This window comes from Megascapheus bottae, chromosome 7 (genome assembly GCF_031878675.1).
Source record: "Megascapheus bottae isolate mThoBot1 chromosome 7, mThoBot2.hap1, whole genome shotgun sequence".
Classification (NCBI taxonomy): domain Eukaryota; kingdom Metazoa; phylum Chordata; class Mammalia; order Rodentia; family Geomyidae; genus Megascapheus; species Megascapheus bottae.
This window is the reverse complement of record NC_143515.1, coordinates 24,931,059-24,949,333: the sequence shown is the minus strand read 5'-3', so window position 1 is coordinate 24,949,333 and position 18,275 is coordinate 24,931,059. Positions and strand designations below refer to the sequence as shown.

The 18,275-nt window shown below is 34.5% G+C and overlaps 1 pseudogene; it reads right to left on the bottom strand.

The window, feature by feature from the left end:
• The window catches only part of LOC150060476 (26S proteasome non-ATPase regulatory subunit 11-like), a 36,088-nt pseudogene extending 28,499 nt beyond the window's left edge, over positions 1–7,589 (bottom strand).
• Positions 7,590–18,275: the final 10,686 nt, after the last annotated feature.

Sequence of the window (18,275 nt, the reverse complement as noted above, 5' to 3'; positions counted from 1 at the left end):
CAAAAATCATGTATCTGGGCTGGAGCATAGCCTAAGGATAGTGATTGCCTAGCATTTATGAAGCTCTGGGTTTGATTCCTAGGTGTCACATACCCAAGAACCGTGTCCAGGCCCTGAGTTCAAGTTCCAGGACTGGCAAAAAATAAATCACTTGTTCTCTCCTTCCTTACGATAGCCTTCTACAAACTTACTAGTCCATAGAGTTTTTACTAATTCAATAATCAGTTGAATCAAACAATAATGGAGATAGAACATGAAAAAAAAAAACAAGAATGGCAAGGCATTAGTGGCCCAGGCCTATAATTCTAACTACACAGAGGCTGAGATCACTGTTCAAAGCAAGCATGGGCAGGAAAGTCTGTGAAACACTTATGTTCAATTAACCATAAAAACAAAACAAAAATGAAAAAACCACCACTACCACAACAACAAAAGCAATATGTGATGTTGTGGCTCAAAATGATAAAGCTGTAGCCTTGAGCAAAAGAGAGAGGGCACGTATAGCTCCCAGGCCCTCAGTTCAAACCTCATAATTGACAAAATCAGAAAATTTAAAAATACCAAGAGTGACAGAAGCAGATAGGAGACACTGATGGAGGCAAAATCAGGGCAGAAACCAGAAGAAGGAGACCACAAAACCAGACTAAGTTTCTGGATTTTTCACAGTTCCAAGACCAAAAGCTGATTCATATCCTGCCAATTTCTTTTTTCATCTTGACATTACTTAGGAATGAACCAATGGTACTTATTTCCAAATGCTCTACTTCTTGAACCATGCCTCTCACTGTCCTAATTTTTTTTTGCCAGTCCTGGGCTTGAGCTCAGGGCCTGAGCACTGTCCTTGGGTTTTCTCAAGGCTAGAGCTCTACCACTTGAGCCTCAGCACCACTTCCGGCTTTTTTTTTTCTATGTATGTGGTACCGAGGAATCGAACCCGGGTCTTCATGCATGCTAGGCAAGCACTTTAACCACTAGGCCAAACTCCCGGCCATCACTGTCCTAATTTTTAAATCTCCTTTTCTGTTAGACTTTCGTGGTTTTTCCTAGACTGACATATGCTTTTATTTATCAAAGATATGATGTTGAGGTTAAGTTATAAGACATAGTGGAAGTAAATATAAAAAAATTTAAGAAAAGTTTTATACTTGTTTCAAGGTTTCTATTGATTTCTGAATGAATTGGATGTCAAGTACTTAACAGAGTTTCACCTTAAACAATCATATTTTCTGAAAGTCTATACGTATAAAAAAGAGCAGTTTATAGACAAGTATTCATTATAACACAGTTTTTCTAAAGAAAATATATGGTGATCTACTCAGCACAAATTCTAGAGACAAGAGGATGCTGATTGTTTTCCTGAACAGAAGAACAAAACTAGGACAAATTAAGGAATTTAATTAGAAATTACAGACAAGAAAATTTCATCCTGGTACATAATATTAAGAATAAAATTACAGCTGTCTCAAAATTTTACTGTATATCAGTTTTTTTAATGTTTTAAATTTATATTTAAATAGCGCGAAGCACTTTCAGTTCAAGGGTGCTGGAATGTTGTAGGATCTCTACATAATTTACAGAAACTCACATATTCAGTATTAAATCTTGGAATACAGAAATCTTGACATGTCCCTCGCATTTTTTTCAGCTGCTTGAAAGTTTCCTCAGCAGCAAATTTTAGACTTCTGTGTAGAATCTTGCCCATATATTGTTGTACTTTTACTAAAAATATTATGGTATTGAATTCAATTACAAGTGATATTCCTCATTTATGTCGTTTCATTTTTTTTATTGTTGGGATAATGTAGAGTTACAGTTATATTGGTCAGGTAGTAGGTGCATTACTTCTCACACATTGATACCTTTCTCTTTTTTTTAAAGAATTTATTAACATTGATTATCAGTTTTATAGCACAAAGTATGCTTTAAAATGTCATTAGCATGGAAAAGAATTTTATGTAGTTTCTACTTTGTTATATCACTACCGATATCAAATGCTTATAATTGCTTATTTAACTCGTACAAAAAAAGCTACTAAGAAGACTATATTTTAATGGGATTTATGCAGAATGGACGAGATTACTTCTTTTAAATTGATTGTTTCATTTATGTAATTTAATTTTATGCATTTGGCTATTTTTAGTTGCATCTTCCTTATCTTTATTAAGTTGTTCAAAGGGACTGCGACTTTCAACAAATCAGTTTATAAGGAAAATGCATCTTGACTGATGTCACATCTTTCATCAATCTCCCCATCCCTCTGAACCCATCCCTGCCCTCTATTTTCCTCATATCATAAGATAGGCATTGAATATTAGGACTACATTCTCCTGTCAGTTTTTCTAAATCATACTTCTAAGTTAAAGGTTGACATTTCTTTAGTTGAAGACAAAATTGATAATTCAGTATGGTAATCTGCAAGAGTTCAAAGATTATTTTTTATAATGACTAAATGACTTTAAAATTTCAACATACTAAGGAAAGTTTTCAGAGCATTATGTACACATAAATTTGTGTGGATGACAGGAGCATAAATAAAAATTTCTATGTTTCTACTTAGCTGAACAGCTTTGAATAAACTGTATTGGTAAACAACTGCATAAAAATAAATGGGTCTTATCTTTATACAATGACATTGCACATCAACAATTTAATGTTGAAACTATGTTTCAATATTATTCCTTCAAATAATTCAGAGGGAAAAATATACTTTACCTACCTTACTATAGAAAAGAGAAGCACTAGGAAGTTTTTGTATTTTTTTGAAGCACTGAAGAAATTAGCTTGTGGCACTAGTTGATTAGTGAATCCAGCTAAATTCCAATGCATGTACATTTTTTTAGTGTTTTACTTAAATCACATGCCAACACTTTATTTTCTTCTATGTTCTCTCCTTGGGCATTGTAAAAGCATCATTTTAATTTTCAGACATTTATATTTTACCTTTGCATTTTTCTTCTTTTTTTATCTCTTGACAAATGGAATTTAGTGACTATGACCTTGAATAAAAACATGAAAATCAGCAGGGCACAGTGGCTCACACGTGTAAGCCTAACTACTCAGGAGGCTGAGATCTGAGGATGGAGGTTCAAAACACTAATGAATATGAGACTCATCTCTAATCACTAGGAAATGGGAAGTGAGGCTGTGGCTCAGGAGAGGGCGGTACCCTTGAGTTGAAGAGTTCAGGAACAATGCCCAGGCCTAGGGTTAGGGCAGTACCTTGAGCTGAAAAGCTCAAGGATAGCGCCCAGCCCAGGCCCAGAGTTCAAATGCCATGACCTACAGAAAACAAAACAAACAAACAAACCTGTGAAAACAGACTTATCAGCTGAATAACATCTTGAAAGATTTTTGCAAAGAGTGCAAACCTTTTTTTTTAATGTGAAAATAGACACAGTCGGTGACTTGTGCTTTTAAGCTTAACTCCTCAGAAGTCTGAAAATGGAAGGATTGCTAATCAAGGCCTGCCCAGACAGAATAGTTCCCAAGAGACTCTCAACCCATAACTTAGCATTGTACAAAGAGCCTATCATCTGAGGCTAATATTTGTGGATAGTGCTTCCAAAAAAAAGTCCAATGGTTCTAGAACATTACCTGGAAAGTCCAGGAATAGAAGTCTGATAGACTCCATCTCAACAAAATGAGGCTGGATGCAGTGGCATCCCGGAAAAAAACAGGCAGCTTAAAATACACAGATCACTTAATATGATTTTTTTCTAAGTCTTTCCATTTCCTAACAAATGGGGTGATGTCATTCTTTCTGACAGCAGCATAGAATTCCATTGTGTACAAATACCACATCTTGTTGATCCACTCATCAACTGAGGGACATCTGGGTTGGTTCCATATCTTTGCTATGGTGAATAGTGCTGCAATGAACATCTTTGTGCTAGTGGATTTAGTATGTCCTTGTTTCTGGACAATTGGGTAAATGCCTAGTAGTGGAATTGCTGGGTCATAGGGGAGCTCTATCTTTAGTCTTTTCAGGAACTGCCATACTGCTTTCCATAGTGGTTGAACGAGTTTGCACTCTCAATGGTTTCCCTCATTTGTAATAATCAGTAGGAACCTTGGGCTCTCATAGCAGAGATTTGCAATAGAGCAAAGCCTAGATACATAAGGCCATATAGTATGACGCTAAATGAAAGGACTTCTAGGATATAGAAACAAAAGCCACATGATGCGTGATTGTTGTCCTTAATGTACTATGTTATCTCTCATCTCTTTTGCTGTCCCTTGGTTATCTCATATTGTTACGGTATCTCACTTTGTTATCTTATATATTGGATATATTTGTATTTGGTTATTTGAAATTGGATAGGGAAGGGGGGAAAACAAGATAAGGGGTGGGGGTAGGGGGAGGGAAATGGGGACCAAGACATGAGAAAGGGTATCAATGTATGTGAATTAATGCACCTTCTATCTTTCAAATATAATGTAACCCTTCTATTAATTACAATAAAAAGTATATAAAAAATACACAGATGATGGTCTGGGAATGATCTCTGGTCAGGAAGCAACCCTCCCCACCCCCCATATCAAAAATAATAAGTGACAACATGTCTGGAAATATGCTCATAATGTATGAAGGTCCTGAATTCAAACTCAAGTACCACCAAACAATACAGAACAACAAGCATGGTGAAACCATACGTGGACCAGTGAAAAGGATTGGAGAACCCAGAAATCTTCAGAAGCAAGCTGTGTATGTTAGTGTGGTTAGGTGGTCTCACTGCTACTAGGCTGTCTTAACCGTCAGATAAGAAGAAACATGTATACTCACTTGTTTTGTGCCCATATCTATCAATATTTATGCATAAGAAAACTTGAATCAATATTAAACCAAGTAGAAGTCTATACTGGGTGTCATCTAAAATACATTCATTTGTAAATATCATGTCCTCATCTAAAATACATTCACATGTAAATATCATGTCCTTCATTTCTATATTGGTGACCTTTCCCTCTAGCATGGGCTATGTTTCATGAATTAAGTTTAGAGCACCAATAACCAGGTGAATCAAAATGCTAGCTCATACTTTAGGAAAGAACTTAATGGATGTGCTCATATGGAGTTTGTTTCACCTTTCCTCTTACAACCTCCACTGATTTCCAAATTAATTAGGTCAATAACTTTTCCACCATCATAATGAAGCTGTTTTGAAATTTATAATGCAGTTAAAGTTTTTAGTCACAATGTTCATTTCATCCTAAGGTACAGAACCTATGCTTGTTTTGTTCTAATTTTTATGTATTAATTTTCACTTTTTGTAATGTACAATAAATGTTTGCAATGAACATAAAATCATGTATACAGCATTATAGCTTCACAAAGACTAACCTTTATTGCTCTAAACAGTCGGCTGTATTTAATGTTTTATATTCTTTCTGCACTTTCCTAGTTACAGAGAGGTTTACCTGCAGACTTTTTATTTATTGCCAGGATGATGTATAGAGGAGTTACAATTATGTCCAAGAAGTAATGAGTACAGTACTTCTTGAATATTGCTACCCCTTCCCATGTTTTTCTCTTACTTTCCCTCCTTCAGTCCCTCCCAAGTTGTAAAGTTTGTTTACAAGCTATTGTCCTATGAATATCACTGTAGCATGCAGTGATATTGACTTTTCCAGAATGTTATATATTTGGAATCAAGAATGTAGCTTTGTAATATGCGGATTCTACTTACCAACATGATCTTCTGCTTCAGGTGAAGATATCTGGGTTAGCAGTTTATGAACTTTCTGTATCTCTAATTTGGTGCTTATCACTAATTTTGGAAAATTGCCAGCCACTGTCATTTCAACTATATCTACATTATTCTCTTTTGCTTCTTTTTTTTTCAAGTTGTCTATGTGATATACAGAGAGGTTACAGTTACATATGTAAGGTGGCCAGTACATTTCTTGTCAAGCATTGTTACATCTTTAGATGATCCAGTTTGAAATCATTTGAAATTATTCCACACTATAATAGCTGTTTTTGTTCCTTAGCTACATGTTTTTACTTCCTCTTTGCATTTAATCTAGGAAGTTTTTGTTGACTCATTTAAGCTCACTGTTTGCTTTTGTTTTATTTATATTGTAAGGTGACATACAGAGGGGTTAGTTATATAAGTAAGATAATTAGTGCATTTCTTTTTGTACAGTGTTTACCCCTCAGTCCTTTTCCCCTGCTTCCTCTTTCACCCAACTTTCCTCCAACCAAGTTTGTAAAGTTCATTTCCAACATACTGTTTAGTGAGTACCACCATTGCATTGTTTCACCCTTTGTCCTGTTGTTTCTGTGATTCCCCTTCCTTTCACAAATTAAATTTATGGGCACAAGACAAATAGGTGCATATGACCATATAAGATAAAGCTTATGAAAATGAAATCCAAGAAATGGAAACAAGGGGTTTTCATAATATACTGTTCAAAATTATTTCTTTTTTCCCCTTTGTTTAATGCCCTATTGTCACTATTTGTTTTCTTTAGCCTTTTTTAAAAATCGAAGCCACCATTCACAGCTTTTATTTTTATTACAGGAATGTGACTCCATATTTTTTTCATTTTTTAGAGTTTCTATCATCCTTTAAAAATTTTATGTTTTCTAGATTATAAACTTTTCACTATCACCTTTGGAGTGCTGATAGTAGTTTATAATTACAATTATATATAATTATGTTACATATTAATTTTACAATATAATATGTTGTAAAATACATAATTATATATAATTGTTATCTGATCATTTTGATATGTTTCCTGTGTCATTCTCAAATCTCATCCTTTGCTCATTACATCTCTCCAGATTGTTTTTACCTTTCACTTCTAATAATTTAAATAAACAATAATGTGAGCAATAAGAATTGAGAGATAAAGAATATCAATATCAATATGAGTATTTAGGCTATACTACTAGGAAATAAGCTATGATATTTCTTCCCCATATCTGCAGATACCAGAGCCCTAAGACCAGACCTTAGTCCCAGACTACTACTTTTTAAATTCCTTTTTTTGCAGTTTTTTCCCCAAGTTTTTTTATATCACAATCCTGTTGATACGGAGTGAAACTGTATCCCAGGGAAGGTGTCTATATCCAAATCTCATTCCCTTTGTAAGCCTATGTTGCTAAACCTATGCAACATAGCATTCTCTTCCCGTGCTTGGATAAAAGATAAAGACAGAGAGTTGGAATTGTTAAATATACTTTTTTTCTGGAGGGATAAAATTTTTGTTCAATATTTCCCCAAGAGAACCAGACTTTACACAGAGTTCTCTAACTTGAAAAGTTTGTTTCTCTCTCTTCCTGCCATAGCTGTGGGGAAACTTTTGCTACTAGTGCAGAGTGAGTGCTGAGTGATCCCCTGCAGGGCTGATGTGGTGATGGCCTCTTTGAAGAAGAAGGGCCTAATGGGCATTAATTAGGTCATCTTTGTGACTGGGTTGGTGTTGGTCTCTCTGAATGAACTGAATGTCTCCAGAGAATAAGCTTGTTTACATACCAGTAAGTTATAGTAAGATCTGGGCTTCTGCTTAGCATTTCCACTTTTCTTCTTGACCATGCTGTGATGCAACCCACAGAGCCCTTGCTGGAGGCTGCACACCATGATCTACATGTAAGCACCACAATCCCTATTAACAAAAATATTAGAAATATGGTGTATTTATTAACAACAAGCTAAATTAAATATAACATATCTTAACCATAAGATCGTTGTGAGCTTCTAGATAGAAGTCTGACAAAATATAGGCAGCACTTTTAAGAATCTACCATTTTCATGCTAGTTCATATTCTATCTCTATTTAGTATACCGTAGGTAAATATGGGATGCTGTGAAATGAATAAATGAATATGGATGAGCACTAAAGAAACACAGATGAGTCCTGGTTATTTTGAATGTGGAGATGATTGCTTGAGTAAAGTAGACCTTGCTCTTCAATTTCTAGAACTCAATACTTGTCTTCACAACACTCAAGCCATTTTAGATCTAGTTCTTCCCTAAACCTCTATATAAAAAAGGTGATTTTTTGCAGAATCAAGACTAATTATGCTCATAGAATACTTTATTTGCTTTCACAATTTAAATATTATCTTTGCCAAATAAAAAGTAAATTATGTGCTATAGGAGAGAAAAAGAAAGCATGAGGAAATATACAATGTCTTTAGAGTCTTGTCAAAAGGGACAAATTGTTCATTTTTAAATTCAAGAAATGAGAATCGTCGAGCAACTTACAATAGGAAAGAGAGAGGAATTAAGTCCTTTCAGAAAGTAATACATTTTAAAAATGAGTAAATAAACATTCAGGGGGAAGATTTACATGCCATTTGTAATAAATGTGAACCAAATGAAAGACTTCCTCAGGAGATTGTTTCTACATCAAAGGCAAATCAATACAAATGCCTGTATTAAAAAAGCATCACATTTTGCTCTCAAATGAGATCCTGTCAGTTCTTTTGAATAGTGGGTGACTGCCAAAATTGACAGATTTTTTTTTCAAAGCAGATGATGCTTCAGAAAGTCCCTTTATATTGTTAAAAAAAGATAGAGAACCTGATATACAAAACAGAAGACCCTTAATTCTATGAAGCTAAAGAAAAGCCAAGTTTTATAGTTTTTCCTGGGTTACCCTATGCAATGTCAGATCAGTAGAGATGCTGACATTAAACTTGACCTTGTATTTCTACACATGGTTGTTCAACTCACATAAAGCATAAGCTGGTCATATTCACATAAGCAATAGAAACTAAAAACAATTAACTAAACAGAAGTCAACATTTTCGAGCATTGAAGTTTTCATACTATCAACTGAGGAATCACTTAAATTTGTTAAACAAGCAAGATAGTTACGTTAGAAAAAGGGACAATGTATTTAAGGGTATGAATGTTTTTCCTGGCTTATCAAGATAATCTAAATTGTTATCACATTGGCTATATACCATCATTTCTCTTTTCTTCGTTCCCTTCTCATCTTTTTCCCACACACTGTAAGGATTATTCATGTATTACTGGATATCACCTTTCAGCATTTCGGTCTTCAACTCAATCTTCCTTTGGACTACAGGATCTGAGCTGCCTACCTACCTATACAGACTCTGAGCTACCTACCCATAGCCTGCTAAATCAGTTCCCATTAGAACTCAGCACAGTTGTCTTTAAATCAAATAGTAAATATAATAACCACTGTAGAACAACATTACTATATCATTTTCCCCTGTTATGAAAATTATGAGCCTAGTTAGCCTAAAAGATTACTTGAACTATCTATCATGAGAATATTTTCTAAGTTTGATTTTATTATAAACGTGATGTAGGGAGGAGTTACAGTTACATAAGTAAGGTAATGAGTACTTTTCTTTTCAAATATTTATACTCCCACCTTCATTTTCCCCCACCTTCCCTCCCTCTCTCAGACTCCACTTCCCATCAAGTTGTGAAGCTCATTTCTCAACTAGTGTCTAGTGAGTATCACTGTTGCATTGGCTCTCCCCCGTCCCATCTCTGTAAATCTCCTTCCCTTCCCCAAATAAGACAAGCTTATACATGACAAAGGGTACTGAACACAGGAAATAAAGCAGAGGAGAACAATATGAAAGACAAAAGAAATAACAGCAAACAATACACTAAAAAAAGAAAAAGTAAGACAAAACAAAAAACTGAAAAAAAACTTCATCAGAATTCCTTAGCAAAAGTTATTTCCAAAATGACTTCTGCAAAAGCAAAAAGTCATTTTTCCAAGTCATTTCTAGAACTTCAAATACAAATACAATCTGATATAACAATTGTTTGAAATCACTAAGCCCTGCTGTTTGATAATCAGCAGAACTGAAATATCAAGTGATATTTTTCAAAAAGTGGTAGTAACTAATATTTGACTTGTCAGGTATTTCATATTTTTATTTATTTTTTCCTGTGTTTCTTAGAAGCTTTATTTATTGCTCCTCAATTCACAATAATTTTCTTTCAAATGTAAAATTTTTGAATTTTTACAAGGAACTTTGTATTTAAAATACAGAAATCATTTGACATTGGTTTTATAAGGCACCATCTTAGTAAATGCAGAAAGAATGTAATGGAATTGTTTTCATAGCCAGGTTAAAGGAATTTGCAATCATAGTGATCTCAGGCAAAACACTGCTGAATCTATAAAGGAAATTGTTCTCTAGTCTTAATGTTCCTATCTCTGCCTCTCATCTATATTATACTAACACTTCATTCTAACCTTGACTTCCCTTTATCTTCGCTAAGGCAAAAAAACTGCTTCTCTCTCCTATTGATAAGCTATTAGATTTTGTACTAATATCCTGTATGTAAAATTTAAATGTTGATGGACATTCAATAATTAGTGTAACTTTTATTGAAATCTTGGGAATCCACATTAGATAACTTTCTCAAACAGATGAACATGGGAAACTAAGAGGCAATATGAGTATTTAACAAGCCCATTTGTGCCTTATTTCCTAAGGAATAATGTTGCCAAAGACAATAAAAAAATTCTCTTAGAAAGTTTAGTAAGCACATATGAGAAAACTATTTTCTGTAAGGAAATGAGACATTTTGGTTGTAAAATCAAAATGACAATACCTTGTAATGAACTATTACACAGGTGCAATTCCTTACAGCAAAAATTATAATTATAGGCAAACAGCTGGGTGCATTCTTACATTATTGGTTTTTTAAAAGATATTTTAAGGAATAAAGAAAAAAGAATAATAGCCTTCTCATTTTCTTTTTCCAACTTCTTACAAATTTAAAATTTTCTAGAGTACTCACCAACATATATTCTAATACATATTTTAGCTGAAAAAAATATTGCAAAAGAAAAGAGAATTTTTAAAAGAATTTTAAAGTAAATGCCACAGTTTTTTTAAAGAAAGAAATCCTTTTCTAAAGCCAATTACTTTATCTGTGAAATTTAATAAAGAGTATTGATCTACATTTTATCAGCCCTATCTGATTCTCCATTATGATTTTATAGCTAAATAAGGAATCTAATTTTTAGGAGAAATTTTCTACTATAAAGTAAATTGTGTCTCCAAAGACATCATGTGTTGAAGCTCAAAATGCTTCCATATCCACCCCAACTCCTTGATACTGCATTGAATTTTAGGCCTTTCTGGAGCTAACTGAGGTTAATAAAATAATAATCGTTCTAGAATTGGTAGAATTAGGAAGAGGACAGATTTTAAAATTTCTTCCTCTTTTAAATGTGCAACTCACATGATCTCTATGTCTCTCATACTTCATTCTTTTTTCTCTCTTTGTTTCCCCCTCCCTCCCTCCCTCCCTCCCTCTCCCTCCCTCCTCCCTCCCCCTCCCTCCCTCCCTCCCTCCCTCCCCTCCCTCCCTCCCTCCCTCCCTCCCTCCCTCCCTCCCTCCCTCCCTCCCTCCCTCCCTCCCTCTCTCTCTCTCTCTCTCTCTCTCTCTCTCTCTCTCTCTCTCTCTCTCTCTCTCTCTCTCTCTCTCTCTCTGTCTCTCTCTCTCTCTCTGTCTCTGTCTGTCTGTCTTCCCTGCTTGGTCAGGGCATGGTTATTCACATCTCTTATTTGGGTGGTAAAAGATCTCAGTTTCAGACCAGCCCACAGAAAATGTAGTGAAACCCATCACAAAACAGTAAGTTAGTTACAATAGTATGTGTACTATGTGACTGATATGTGGGCAAAAAATGAAATAAAATAGATCAGATAACCTATTCAAAACAGAACCAAAGCAAACATCTGAGGGCACAGCCCAAGGGGTAGTGCACCTGCCTAGCAAATGCATATATCTGAGTCTTAAATTTAAAGTCCAGTACTGCCAGAAGAAGCAGAAGAAAGGCAAGAAGGGGAAAAGGAGGAGAAGGAGGAGGAGGAGGAAAAGAAGGAAGAGGAGGAAGAGGAGGAGGAGGGCCAGCAGTGGCTATCTATATATGTGAACAAGACATAAAGATGCCAGAGGCGGAACAAGTTGGCTTTCTAATCTCAGACATGTCTGTCCATCTTCAGAAATGTAAGAGAATAAGTTTCTTTAATTTACAAGCACCCATTCTATCCTATTTTATTATGTATTCTGAGCTGATTCATGCCTTGTTGAAGTTCATGAAATTTTTGTAATAGTTGACATATTTGTAGATGGATAATGTCTCATTTGTAATTTCAGGTAAAAGGGTTACCTTTCTGAAACAAAGTTGCCTTAATTGCATGCCTGTAACCCTAGCTCTTCAGGAGGCTGAGATCTGAGGATCACAGTTCACAGCCAGCCTGGGCACTAAAGACCATGAAACTCTTATCTCCAGTTAACCACCAGAAAACCGGGAGAGGCACTGTGGCTCAAGGGGTATGGTGGTAATCTTGAGCTGAAGAGCTCAGGGACAATGCCCAAACCCAGAGTTCAAGCCCAATGACCAACAATAAAGAAATTATTGCTATAAATATTTAAATATGATTATATATAGCTAGCTAGAGAGCTACATATATATAGAGAGAGATCTATCTATCTGTCTATCTATCTATCTGTCTATCTATCTATCTATCTATCTATCTATCTATCTATCTATCTATCTATATGTAGCTAAATGTTGAAGACATTGCTTTCATCCTCCTGAGGAAGTAAGATTAGCTGGCGCCTGGCAGCTCGCAAAAGAGGGCGAGTCAGTACTTTCTGAACAGGAAGTTTCTTTGCATTGGTTGATTTGTTTCTTCCATGCTGGTGGATAGAGCGTGACCACTAGATTTTTCCATGTATGCTTGCTGTGTGCGCAGACGACCTTTATTGTGATTGGCTGCTGTATGATATAAATGGTGGAGGATTTCCGGGGGAGGGAAGAAGGGAAGAAAGAAGAGGGAGACGACAGACAAAGAAGAAAAGACAGAAAAGTAAAAAGACCTCTGCTTACAGCTATTTGAGTCTATGATCAGTCCCAGTCTGCCTCCGAAGTGACACGTTGTTGCGGTAGGCAGCGAAAGCTAAATATATAGATATGTATATATTTATGTAGTTAGATATATAGATATGTTTATATTTATGTATATATAGCTAGATAAACATATACAATATATTAGTAGTTGATTGATAAATGTAGTGAGCACATTAATTAAAACTTTTGGTAATGAGAATTAACTTACTAAACTGCTACATTTCCATTATCTGAGTTGATCTTACTAATTTCATGCCCATTATTGGTTGTGAGAACAAACTAAGGTTTTGTAAAGTAAATCGAAAGAGAGCTCTCTTTCTCAAAGGATGTGCTAATTACAGCTCATAATATTTGTGTCACCCTACTGAGAACATAAAACTGAGCTCATCTGGCTTGATATTCTCTGCCTGAAAGGTAACACTCCACCACCTCCTTTGCTCATTTTGTGTTCTTTGATTATGGTCCTAGCTGATATGCCTCCAGAGAAGGTGGGAGGTAAAAATACATGCAGAGAGGCAATATATACATAGCAAAAGAGAGAAAGAGCGAAATAAAGGCAACACACAACAATGAAATAAAGAACACTAAATGAATGCTCTTCGCTGGCTGGCTGTCCACATGGAAATGGGTCTTGCCTTGAGATGGAACCCACAAGCCCAAAGATGGGAATTTCACATCAAACCAAGCCCTTTCTGCCCTGGCTAAGCCTTATTATACTTACTCCATCTCAACTGAGGGAGTTCTAACTGGCAAGGAGATCTATTAGGGAAGGACTAGAAATGTTGTCAAACATCCATTAGTAAACATCCTCTGTGACTTTATTGCATGTGCTAGATTGCCTAGATGTTGGGGAGCTTAAATATTTGCTTAAATGTTTGGGAGTCTATGTATGATGGTGGATATGAATGATAATAGCAGATGAATTACTAGATTAAGGCAAAATGTACTTCCCAATTTGGGCATATCTAATCCAATCACTTCAATAGTCAATCTCAGTCTAGAATTCAACTACTTGCCCTCATAAATATACAGTCACTTCTTTAATATTAGGTTTATCACTTAATCTAAGCAGAAGTTTGGGAGGAATAATGCAGGTTTATTTAAGGCATTATGATATGGTTTCCAGTTTCTGTCTTCATTCTGAATTCTGAAACGATGTCATGAAAATTACCACATAAATTCAAATATAAGGTAGTAAATAAATATTGGATGTAACAGCCTCATTTCAAAAACCATTGGTATAGACTGAAAAGGCTAAAAATTCCTGTAAACACGAGATTGGTTTTCAATGAATACAGAAAGAAAAGATGTGAAGATTGTACTCGCTGACCCAGTCCTGATTAAGCTTAACTATTGCCATCTAAGTTATAATTTCATTTCCTGAACTGATTACTATTGGAATAGTAATTTAATGTTATGTGTAAATACTTCTCCTTAAACACTTACTTTCTCAAACTATCCACATAGTGGTCAAGATTGTCAACTATCAGCACCTCAAAATATCAACCAAAATCTATTTACAAATTATACTCATGAGACTAATAGCAGTGTAAGGCAATACCAGTTTTAAACAGTTTTAATAGTTTCTCATAGCAAAACTCAATAGAAGACACTCTATTGTAGCATTCTAGTAAATAGCCTGAATCATTAAGAAGCTTTATCTAGTTGCCAAATTAGTAGGTAATGAGAAAGTCTTGTACAAGGATAGCCTTAGATGGACAAGCACAAGATAGAGGGTATTGAAAGTAAGAGTTGAAAAACAACTAAATAAGTAATTTTAGTTGGTCCTATATTCTAGATGTAATTAGCCCTTATTTAATTTTTGTTTCTGGTTCCGGTCCTGGAATTTGGGCACTGTCTCTGAGCTGCTTTTGCTCAAGGCTAGAGCTCTACCACTTGAGCTGCAGCTCCACTTTCAGCTTTCACCAAAGTTTTAGTGCAGATAATGAGTCTCACAGACTTTACTGCCTGGGTTGGGTTTAAAACATGATCCTTAGATTTTAGCCTCCCGACAAGCTAGGATTACATGTGTAAGCCACTAGCAACCTACTCTAAGTAGTCTTTGAACAAAGCAATTAATTCATGTTTGCCTAGTTACACTGTTGCTGACCACTGAAACAAGAAGGAATTTTATACTTGGAATTAGTTACTGATGGATCAAAGAACCTCCTTTTGATTTCACACAATAAATAACATTTGAGTTTAAGGATTTTGTTTTTGCCAAGATATGTCACTGTTGAATAGTTCCATGAGAAAAAAAAAATTGCAGAGAAAGAACAAATACTAAACCACACAAAAAATCCCTCAGGTTCTTTTTTCACATTTTTCAGTGTTAATAATGCCTTTTCAAGTATTCACAATAGCAAATACATTACCTTAGCAAGAAAAAAGGGACCAGAGATAATTAGCACAATATGGTTTATAATACAAAGAATGAAATGATGCTATTTTTTTAAAATAAATAACTATGTTCTCACACTACCATCAGAGAAAGATATGTCAGGCACATAGATGGGCATGCTTATGCCTTTCAACAATTACTGAATTAAAGAACAATATATTCACAAGCTATGTAAGTTAGATTGGCGTTACTTTGCCAAGTACTACTGAGCCTAGATAATTGTAAATACAAGTATATCGTTCCAAACTTACTGATTGATATTAATTTTCAGGTCTCGCATAAGACTTCAGAACACAGGGGTTTTAAGTTAGCAAGTCGTTTTCATGATGTATATAGAGAGTTGACTAAGAGCAAGAGCAGAGTGGATACAGAGCAGTCATCGGCCAGTGGTCAGATAATGGACTAATTAGGAACTCAGTCACAGAGCTGTTGACATACAATGATAGCACAAGGCAGAGTTCCTCCACAGAATCACGTGGTTCAGCCTCAGAGCTGAGAGTGATCATGAAGGATTTTGTTGGCTTTATTGAATCTGGGCAGAGGACAATTTGAGTGGAACACATCACATAATGTGAATCAATCATTGTTGAAGCTCCAGGGACAGAGTCTGGAGTACCTTTCTGTCCATCCTCCATTAAAACTCTGGGTGATTGCATATCCAGTCAGTGTATTTCCTTTTATATGATGCTGAAAGAGTATTGTCAGTCACTATGTCTGGTATATTTGATGAGTTCATGAGATTTCTTTACTTTTTCCAATATGGATCTGATATGTTTATTTAACTTGATAAATTTATAGGTAATAGTAATTTACATTATTATTAGTCTGTTGAGCTATTGGTAGTTTACATTAATAAATGAGTTGCAGAATCATTCTGTTTGGACACTTAAACTCAAGGTAGAGGAGCTTAAGTCAAAACCATTGCTTTATTGTGTAGGTTAAGAGTAGCATAGCCTTAAAGCTTCTCGCCTAGCTCATATACAATAGTCCACAGCAGGCCTACCCTGTTCTTATTAGCTGCTTCATACTGTTTTACAAATAATTTATATAAACACCACAGAGAAGATTTCACATTAATATTATCTTTATAGCTAATGTCTTTCTTTAAAATTTTCTAAAACTATATGTTTTAAAGGCCAATTCTACTTTTCTACTATGATTAGCATAGTTGCACTTACATATATTTGCACAGATACACACTAATACTTAGATAAGTCATTTAGTATTATGATACCCTATACCAGCTTATAAAAATTTTAATCATAGTGCATGATAAAATAAGGTTTATATGTATACATAGACCTATTCTACAGTGAACTTTGATTTACTACAAACAATACAATTTAGTGCTCAAATAGAACTTCTTACAGAAGATTTATATTCCTAGCTTCACAAATACCATATATTAATAATCACAATTTATTTTAAATTGTTCAAGTGCATAACAACAAAATAACTTTGGGGATTTAAAATTATCTGCAATATATGTAGCTTTAGCTATTACGTTTAATTTATTTTACATTTTTACTACAGTCATTCTTGATTTAGCTTTCTAGTAATAATACTTATGTGGTGCCTTATACAAAATGCAATATTTTTATATCACAAAATTTACTGAAGAGCATATAATCTAAGTATTTTATTACAACTATTTGACAGCTGTTTTAAATGGAAAGTAATTTTATTTTTATTGTTTATCTTAATATTCAGGATAAAGTTTTGTAGTTATATAATGTGGAAACAAATTTGTGTTACAAGCAAAAATATTAGATTGACACAATAAATGATTACTTTTTCTTGAAATTGTGACTATTTAAAACTTATCTTTATATAAAAGCAGTAGATACGAGGTTCATTGGTGTTAGTTTATACTTTGGCTATTGTTTTCAAAAATTAAAAAAATAAGTATAATTAAGGGAAATTTTCTACCTGTTTTAAAAGTCAAACTTCTATTTAAAAAAGTTTAAAAGTGACTAAAAGATTTACTAAAAAGTAAATCTGAGAAACAGTACTTTTATAGATGAATCAGAAATATAAATATGAGGCTTTTATAAAGTTTCCTTTGTTAAAATTAAAAAAGTGAATGTGGTGAATGTTACTTTATCTGACTTTGATACCTGGTGTACTGCATATAAATTTGTTTATTTGAAATAGGGAAAAAGAAGATGATGAGACAAAGGACAAAGGCCGAACTAGTATAACAGAGATATTCTCGAGACAATACGTTGGAAATGAACTTTACAGTTTGGAGGGGTTCTGGGAGGAAAGTAGGAGAAAAGCAAGAGGGTAACAATGTTCAAGAAGTAATGCACCCAAAGAAACACAGGTTCAATGGTTTCTCTCGTTGGGAATACACATCTAGGAATCTCCTAGCAGAGGATTACAATAGCACAAAACATAGATTCATACGGTCATATAGGATGAGACTAAATGAAAGGATCTCTAGGACATGGAAAGAAGAGCTTTATCTTGAGTTATTGTTGTTCTTAATGTGCTATGTTATTTCTCTTCTCTTTTGTTGCTCTTTGGTTAATCTCTTATCTTTACTATACCTGACTGTGTTACCTAGTATATTGTATGTATGTTTGATTATTTGAAATATGAAAAGGAAAGTGGGAAAACAAGATGATTGAGAGGGGATGGGGAGAATGAGGACAAAAACATGAGAAGGGGTATTAATGGAGAAGGGATATCAATGTGTGAGAAGTATTGCACCTACTCTCTGGCAAATGTAACTGTAAACCCTCTATACATTACAATAAAAAATTTTAAAAGGGTAATAAAAGGAAGTAATGCATTAATGTAACTGTAACCCCTCTATACATCATCCTGACAATAACATAAAATTAAGAATCATTCTCCCAGCCCACTCAAAACTATTTTTCAAGACATAAAGTTATTCACAAAATACATGTGTACATGTGAGAGTAAGCCCAGAAGATATAAGGAAATCATATATTCTAAATTGTTTTGTATAATGTACATAAAATGTACTAGT